The sequence below is a fragment of the Egretta garzetta genome, unplaced genomic scaffold (genome assembly GCF_000687185.1).
Source record: "Egretta garzetta isolate BGI_Z169 unplaced genomic scaffold, ASM68718v1 scaffold18, whole genome shotgun sequence".
NCBI classification, from domain to species: domain Eukaryota; kingdom Metazoa; phylum Chordata; class Aves; order Pelecaniformes; family Ardeidae; genus Egretta; species Egretta garzetta.
In genome coordinates, this window is record NW_009260616.1 from 4,124,409 (window position 1) to 4,133,841 (window position 9,433).

Consider the following 9,433-nt stretch of genomic DNA (forward strand, 5'->3'; position numbering starts at 1 on the left):
CCTACAGACAGCAGTATGGGCAAAGCTTTATCATTAGTATCACCATTCCGTGCACCAACAGATGTCAGTGCTCAAAGGCAGTGAGAAAACTGACAGTGGAGTTAAAAGACTGGGTCTGCATCTGTGCGTGTGTATCAGTGAATAGTAAAATTACTATCTCCTTAAGCACTACACTTTGAAAGCAAAATCTTTTTTAGCTTGGTATTCTTTTACACGAGCTACTTCCTATTTCCTTGGAAGAAAGCAGTCCCTGAACAAAAGAAATTTCAAAAGGCACAGAGATGTTTATTATGCAGTGGACTACGCAAAAGAAAAATATGCCAGATACTTTAAAAAAACAGCCTCACAGTGGTCTGAATACTAATTAAAGACACAAGCCACACTGATCTAATGCAATTTTATTGCAATGTTTTAAAAGCACATACTGACCTTGAATAAATAATTGAAAAAGAGGGTTTATGTTGCCAAGCAATAAGATCACATCATTCACAAGTCTGATGATGTAAAATTTTGGAAAAAATATCAGACATTCTTTCCTTTCTACTTGATTCATATAAACAATACACAGTACTGCCTCTAACCTAAATGCCAGCAATATATATATCTTCACAACAGAAGAGCAAAGCTGCATGTTTTTACATTAAAATTGCAACTTTTCATCTGATGCTGGGCAGAAACAGGAAAAATCTGATTCCTCTGAAATAATTTTTGAGATGCGCACAGGAAGTCTTGTAACAGCCAGATGTTCCATAGTCATCAGCTCACCCACTGCCCAGCATCATTTTGGCCCTCTACTCAGTATTGCCTACCATCTCTTCTGATCTCCATGTTTTTTCTTACCTCATTAGAGAACTGCATTTAAAAAACCAAAAGGGCCCAACTTAGAAGCCAGACTTCCATTCACTTGCTTTATTCCTAAGACAATTTAAAAGCCACGGTACACAGTTTTCAAGAGGGAGTGGGAGGACAAATGAAAGTAGATTTTACACTTGTAGTTACCTTTGCATAAGAGACTGCATATCTCAGTGTTCCCACAAGGGCTGTGAATGTTTAACAGTTATAAGAATGTAACAGCAGGTTATGTGCTCATCCAATCTGTTTGAAAAGCTTTTAAAATTAGAGGCATCAGAATGAGCAATACCTGTATCTTCATAAACACCAGCTATAAAATCCAATCAGCTCACTGCAGAGAGTTATAGCAAGTTGTCATATTATTTTGTGCAAGAACTTCTTGGTTACAACGGAGTTCCAATTGAAGATTTCAAGATGCAAGTAAGGCAAACTAGGAGTTTTGCTACCCTACTTACCTGCCTTCAAAACAGCACTGGACCAGAGCATTCAATTTCAAGTATTGCTTAAAAAGCTTACAGCCAGTGACCCAAACATAGAACCAGGGAGTCTCAGGTTTAGCCTCCCCCTGTAGTAAACAGCATAATTAGCAACAGTTCAGTGGCAAACCACAGATGCCCACGCGCAGCCACAAACCAGGCTCCAAAACCCAGGTTTAAACTGACCCTAGTGAGCTGACAGGCCCAGGCTAGAGACCTGCAGCGTGGGTAGGAGCCTTGGCACAGCATACAGCAACAGCCCCTGGTTTAGTGGGGAAAAAAAAAACCAAATCAGAGCCAGGTAGTCAAGCTCTGCTCTTTACTGTCACACTGCATGATCTTGCACAAGTCACTAGACCCCTCTCACCCCTGGAAAACCAAACTGCTTTCTCACAACGATAAAGTCTTCTGGACTCTGCAGGCAAGGCTGCCGAGCACTGCAATACAACAGCGACTTAACCACAATTCTGTAAAAGGTTTAATTTAATCTGGTTTGGGCAAGCATGTGCTTTGTTACTCACCAATTATGTTTTCATGACAGATTTGCAGACCCAATTATAAAAAGTCACGGAAAACAGAAAAACAGAGATGCTTCTTGGAAGTGTGCACACATTCTTTATATCACATGCTTTAAAAAAAAAAAAAAGCAAAAAAAAAAAAACCCAGACAAATTTTCTGGATAAAGGAGATTTTCAAACAAAAGAAGGAACCAGTAAATCGAGTATCTGGTACGTTGCCTATACTGCTTCATTCATAGGCCCACCTAAACAATTATTTTCTTCATTTGTAAAATGACAGTTCTAGAAATAACTTAGACCACAAAATCCTTCAAAACTGAATGTCTAAAACATAGTTTACACAGAGACACATCTAAATAGTTGAGTTTGTCACCAGAAAAGCAGATAACCAGCGTGTTTCATCATCTCTGTACTATCTGAGGCAGCAGTTTATTGCCAGAAAAGTGCTGCACCATTAGACAGCAGCAAACACTGAATCAAAGCCGCTTTCCTTAAGTACTAGACCGCTATTCTGCCAAATAAGTTAGGAAGACAAATTTATTATTTTTAAATAAAGGAACTACTTGTTAAGATACCCTATTTAAGATGAAAACCGCAGAAATGTACACCTATGCTGGCTCCCCAAGCTAGGAAAAAAAACCAAACCCAAACCAACCAACCAGACAGTTAACAAACTGAACAATTCTTACAGCAGCATTTTTCAGATAAGAAAGGGTCTGTCCATCCAACAGTCATACAAGTGCTTCTGTAATGACATTAATTACCTTCCACAATAAGTGCTGTCTCCCGTCTGTCCATGATTTCCTTTTCATAGCCCTGTGTTTTCATTAACATTCAAAAAAAAGCTATCAAAGCCTGGCTGTCTCCCACTCTTATTTTCACCCTGAATGAGATAAGACATTTTTTGGCCTTAACAGTAGATTTTAATAAACAAGTGCAATTTTTCTGCTTCAGTTTGCCCACAGAACTACAGCCTTAAGCAACTGTGCTCACCAACATTACGATTTACTCTATTCTTTATATTAAATGGCTGCCATAGGCTGCTATACTAACATTAAATACGAAATCATCACCATGAGAATATAACTTTTGCCAAAACGCAGGAGACATTCCAGTTTAAGCTCTACCTCACGTCTTTACATCACCTTATTTAGCTTTCACAGAAAGAGTCCTATGTGTCTGGAGTTTAGGTTCTGCCTTTATGTAAAATGTGCATGTGGGTTTTCAGTTAAAGAATTAATCATGTACTTGATCTTTTTGGGAAAGCCAGATGTTTTCCACTGAATATTTAAAGCCTTTTCATTTTCCCCACAATTCTGAGGAGCCAGTTACATTGGTACAACATAGCCAAAGAACACAGACAAACTCTGAACATAAGAAAATTAAATGTTCTTCTTAGCTCACAGAGAACAAGTGTAAGGCTGAAGAAACATGAACTAGCAATGGGAACACACCCTATTCCAGTCAAATATGCACACAGCCGCACACTGAGACATCTCTCCATCTCATGACCGATGTTCAAATCAGACAGGCATTTGCCTGCATGGCAGAAACTTCAAGTCATTTGACTGAGAAGAGGCTGCCAGATTCTCAAAAAAACAGGCAGCTGAAGCAACTCACCTGAAACAATGTCCTCCCCTAAAAAGACCTTAAGGGCTCCCAGCAGAAAGAACATTAATTTGGCAAAGGCATACCCTATTTCATGTCTCATGGATAAACAGATGCCTCAGTCCCACTTTGCTCTCCTTTCAAATGCATTGGCTTAACGGAGTTCCACTGCTTCCACTGTGCTCAGACCTCTCCACTAAAGCCGTTTTGGCTCCCTACCCCATCAGGCCATGAACCCAACAAAAGCAGGTGTAGCCTTCTGTCTGGTTGGCAGGTTGAACTGGCTCTGCATAGGGTCTGGCAAGTGACAGAAACAAGAGGTTGCTTAATAGAGTCAGTGAATCATATTCTCAGTAACTCAAAAGCCAGCTTCTCTGGGGGTTGGACCAGATGACCTTTAATGGACCCTTCCAACCCAAACTATTCTATGATTCTCTGCATCTTGTAGTGCCATTATCCCTAAGCAAGCAATTTAACTTACTGTTTTGTGACATTTCAGATGCCATAAGATAACCCCTGCCACCTCCAGCTGCCACTTCACAAGAGCGCAAATCTCCCAACAAACCCAGGGAGAATGTCTGTGAGCTCTGTAAGGATGCCCTTAACTTAGGGGTATAAGGTACCTATCTGCTATATTTGATTCCCTGTATTTAGGCACTTGATTCACCTCCTTAGCATCTTTTATACGACCATTACAAAAAAAACCCCAAAGTCCCCCAATAAACCCAATGGTATTTATCATGACTGAAAGTACTGCAAAACACGCAAAAAGAACTAGAGATACAAAAATACTGAAGATTATAGTCAGGTAGATAAAGCTTTGGGAGGAAAAAAAAGGCCAGATTCATTTTAAAATCCTTTGACAAACTGAACAGCTACAAGATGTCAGCATTAAGGTCACAAAGTACTTTAAGAAAGCTTCTTTCCAAATGCATTGCACCATCAGGGTGTTGCCAGGAATCACCACACTGCTTACTCATGACATGTCAATTCCTTTCCTTACACTGTACCTTGCTCTTAAAGAAACTTACCATCAGGGAAGGTGGCGGCTTCTTTGTGAAACCCAAACCACTCAATACTTCCACAGCTGCATTTTAACTCTTTCTCTCCCCCTCCTATGAAGGCCCCCACAACCTTCCGCCCAGTAAAAGCACTCTGAATTTTGGTCTACAGGAGCTGAGGCTTCAGTAATTCCTGCCTCTGTATTTCTTTTCCCCTTTTCTGTTCTGAGAAAGAGGGTTAGGAGGTAACAGTCTCCAGAAGTGCAACATTTCAGCCTGCTACAGAAGGTTATTACAGTAGATTGAACCTTTGCTCTGCAAATGTCACATTGTGGAGATTTGATTTTAATGGAGAAGCTGGACCAGAAGATCAGATACGAGCTCCTAAAACAAGGCTACTGAAAGAGGTTTCATACCTCTTTCATCCACACAGTACTGTTCCCTCACCACAGCCCAGACTAGCACCAAGGCAACCCTTCAAATCACCAATGTGGCAGAAAACTATCTAACTTTCTTGCCCTGGCAGTTTTCTCCTGGTTTCATGAGCTTAAGCATCTTATGGAGGGCTGCATTGGAATTAACGCAAAGCAGGCAATGGGAGAAGGCAGTCAAAAGTGGTAAGAAGAGACTTCCCCTCCTCTTTTGACAGCAATAAATATTAGTGAGCTCACCTTGTCTCATAAAAATCACCGAAAGGAAATAAATCTCCCCTCAACCTGGCACTAGAACCCCCTGAGCAGCAGCACCAGGATACCAGGCAGTAGGAAAGCAAGTGTGGAAGCACGCAGGAAGGAACAAGGGGCCGGCTGCCCTCCTTTAGCAGTGAGCCACCTCTTACACTTTTGCCATCACTCCTCCTTGTTACCAGAGAGAGAGTTCTGATTACGCCCAAGTGCTGCTATGTCAAGTGTGTATTAGATCTCCAATTAGTGCTTTATTTCCATGCTCACAAGCTTTCTTTCCTCCAGATACTTCTGAACTTCCCTGCAACATTACTGAAACTTGTTGCTTAACCTAATGACTTCCAACTAAACACCAAAAAAGCCACCACAGAAAAAACAGTTAAACAAAATGAATGCTGAGGACTTAGGAAGCTCCAAAATTCATGCTGCCAATGCAAACTCAATTCAGTTCCTTATAGAAAGACAGAGTGAAGTAATCTTCCGCTGCAGAGGCTCTTTTGCTGACTTGCAGTCATTGCCCCATCAAGCTTAAAGGACTAGGGCTCAGGAACAACTAGAGAATCAGTGAATAAAATGCTCCTCTCCAGGACTTCTACTAGATGACAGCAACAGTTGAGACCTGTGCAAGTATTTGGAGAACCGGATGAGCATGGTCTTTGGACATCAATTACAGTTTACCAAGGAGGCTCTTATCCTCAAAACGTGTCCAAACCACTCCAAACAATAACGTGTCCAGTTTCCAAGCTAGCTACCTTATACAAGAGCGGCACAGCTGCACTGATATGGTGCTCCACCAACACCACTAGCTTGCTGTTCAGCAAAAAAATTAGCCTGGGCAGAGCACTGCACTAATGCGATTATATTGCTTCTAGTACCTGAGGAGCTAGCTCATTCATCGTTTTCCATTCCTTTCCTCTGAAATAGAGGAGTTCAGTTTTTGCTATGTTCTTAACACATAAATAATTTAATCGCCTTTTTTTTTTTTTTTTTTTTTTTTTTGAAGAGAGAGGAATGATGCTTGAAAAGGATTCAAAAAGTCAGATTTCCCTGACTGAAGCAGTGGATCTCCTGCCTCCATAGCCTGTCCCCACTATTACCATCTTCTTCTAATCACTTCTTTTGTTCATATCAAGCTGCCACCTTTTCCAAACTACCTTTGCACCTGCAAGTCTTCCCTGGACATCACAAATAATGATGTCCAGCCACAACCAACAGTGGCAAGAGCTAGAAGATTTTCAGCTTGAGTGGAACAGAGTCATCATTGCCTTCCACTCCCCCTTTTTTACAGATGGACAACAGGTATCACAGGAGGTACTTGCTAAAAAGAGGGGCCACCTCTCAAATCAGTGAGTGGAAGAGCAGGAATACAAACCACAACTTTCTGATTCACAGTCTGGGGCTCCTATCGGGACACCAAAACAGAGACCAGCGCAAGGTGTACCACCTACCCAGACTCTGCCCCAAGTCATGGAGACACCAGATCATCAGTGGAACTGCCTGAAGAACTCAAGTTCTGACAAAATACGAGCATGCTGGAATGCCCAAAAGCAGCCTTTGCCTGTTTGCTCAAGCCCTGCTGAGCAATCCAGCATGAGGAAGATGTTCGAAGAAGGCACCATTAAGTCAGCCAGTAAAAAACTGAGCAGCCACAAGCAACCCACAGCGGCTGTACAACAGGAAGTTCTGGGTAAACCCCACTACCGGCAGTACTGCCAGACCCTCTTGCTTTTGAGTTTGCCTGTAACTCATCATCAGGAGAGAAACAGAACAATATCACAGCACCCATTGGTATCTCTAGTCTTTGGCCCACACCCCTTACCTGTGCAGGCACACCTGCGCCCAGGCAGGCCCTGTGGATGTAACACGGCGGGATGCTTATCACACACAGACCTTGCAAGCAGCCGTGGCGTTCTGGCAGAGTGGAAGGCAGTGACAGCAACACCATCTCCACTTCCCCACGCCTTCACAAGTCTTTGACTTGCTCGATAAGCTTCTAGCAACTTGTTTTTCTAGTTATTTGTCATACTATGTTGGTTTCGATACTAAATAAAGTTAATCTTTATATTCCCACCTTTTTTAAGTTTCACTTTTTTTTAAATACAAAAAAAATGCCATAGAAAAAAATGGTTAAAATTTCTACAACAAAACTTTGTTAAGAAATGCTATGAAGTCATGGCATTTTATTGTCTTGTGATCACAAGCCATATTAGTACTGGCTAGACTTCTAAACACTTATTTCAGCTTCAAATTTAAAAGAGTAAATGAACAACACATCTCAAAGCTGTCTCCCCCTCAGCATGCTAATGATACAGAGCTTTTCCAGGACAGAAATGGAGGGAAGAACAACCTTATTTCTTGGCATTCTTTCCCTTTAAAGCAGACCGCTTCCTTCTGTTAGAAATATTTACAGGAATAGCTTCAAATTTTGCATTTGAGTTATACAACATACATCATAACAACGCAGACCGAAATTCCAGGCTCAAAAGGGTATGAAAGCAGAAAGATTCTTTATGTTTGCAGCTCCAGCATGCAACCACCAGGTACAAGGAGAGGAGCTTGAATGGATAATTCCAGTTTCTCTGCATGTATGTGTAGTACATGTAGTACAAAAGGTGTAGTACAAAAGTTCACACTTTAAAAAGTTACAGTTTATTCCTAAAAAGCCTGCAGATTAGAATCCCAGTTTGACAGTAAAGCATGAACATAAAAACAGTGAATAAGAGCTTGCAAAGACAGAGAGAAAAGCAACATAAAAGCCAACATATGAAACAATGTGAAGCAAGTTAAGACAGAATAGAAAACACTTTTACAGTCAGGGGGGTGGGGGAGTGGGTGAAGAAGCATTCTTTTAAAAAAAAAAAAAAAAAAAGTCAAACCAGTCAAGGTACCGCAAAACTGCAAGAGCAATTAAGTAAACAACATGTTACAGTCACATACTGAATCAGGCAGAAAGGAAACTCACAGAAACACCACCACATAGCGTTGAGAAGTTATACTGAGATATGAAGGAAAAATAAAGGCCTAGAAACTAAGTGCAGTCTCTCTGTCATCTCCTACACTTACACGGCCAAAACTCTGGTTTGGGGAATTACTGTATTGCCGGTGGCTCCTGTGTAGAACTGGAGGAGAAAAGAGTGATGGAATGGAAAGGGAGGAAGAAAAATTGAAGAGATACTGGGGTATGTGTATATGTACACATACATATATACACAAGCATACAAACATATGCACACATATACCTGTGTATCCCTAGATAATAAAAGATAACTTGGACTAGCTGGCACAGAGCGGGACCAGCAAAAGCAGTCTACTTAAGTTTTACCTTTCTACCTCCTGCTTATTTACTTGTTGCAGTCTTGTATACTACAGAATTACACAGATCAGGTCTGGAGCCTCATTACTTCTACGTGGCAATTCAAGGTAACTGGGAAAAGGAGTTTGCTGGTTATTTCTGATTGCCTGTACGCCTCAGGGAGGCTGTATGACTAAAACAGAGGAGAACATAGTCTCTGCACAGCAAGATATGGTCTGTACCGTGCACTCCTGGGAGTTTCTTCCCTCAAAATACCTTTGCATTGGTATTTACTGCTTGTAGCTGCTGCACAATTTGCTAAAATAGTTAAACTGATGCAAGGACTCCAGAGCACAGAACACAACTTGAGATTTGTGAGAGCTTATTATCTGGTGCTCCGCGTGATGTCAGGGCTCACTTTTCAGACCGCTCTGTATAAACATGCAATAAAAATAAATCAGTCCAAATAAGGCTAACGATGTTTCACAAACACAGAAATACTCCGTAGCTACCATCTCACTCCTATCTCATTTCCATCACCACAGAACAGGAAACATACACTACTAATTAATTCATAAACCCTAATCTCTGTAGGCAGCTGAAGTTGTCAGTTCGATAAATAAACCGGCCGGTAATGACGGGAAGTTGAACTACATTATCAAGGAAATCCTTCTGTCAGAGGACCCTGTTCAAGCTCGGCTCGCGACAGTCTTACCTGTGCAGAGTCTAGAGACTTTCAGTAGGGAAGGACTTTAAAACGGTACCTGGACCAACCAAGCAGCACGAACGAACAAGGCAGCCGGGGGGATTTGTCAGAACACATCACGGCTCACATGCTTTACCGCTATAACCTACATCGACCGGATTTTGCCAAATACCCTCGACTCTTCAGGCAGCCGGTGTCACGGAACAGCGAACCCGCGAGTCCGAGGCAGATCGCGACATCTCTGAAGCGCTGCAGGGCACGCACACCTCGCATTCGGGAGCGCTCCCGCGGGGCCAG

At 41.8% G+C, this 9,433-nt stretch overlaps 1 protein-coding gene across 1 annotated transcript in view; it reads right to left on the bottom strand.

The window, feature by feature from the left end:
• MAN1A1 (mannosidase alpha class 1A member 1) overlaps positions 1-9,265 on the bottom strand; it is a 154,118-nt gene extending 144,853 nt beyond the window's left edge. The window contains exon 1 of the mRNA XM_035900687.1: positions 9,146-9,265. The gene's annotated coding sequence lies outside the window, so the exon portion shown is untranslated. The remainder of the gene's footprint in view (positions 1-9,145) is intronic.
• Positions 9,266-9,433: the final 168 nt, after the last annotated feature.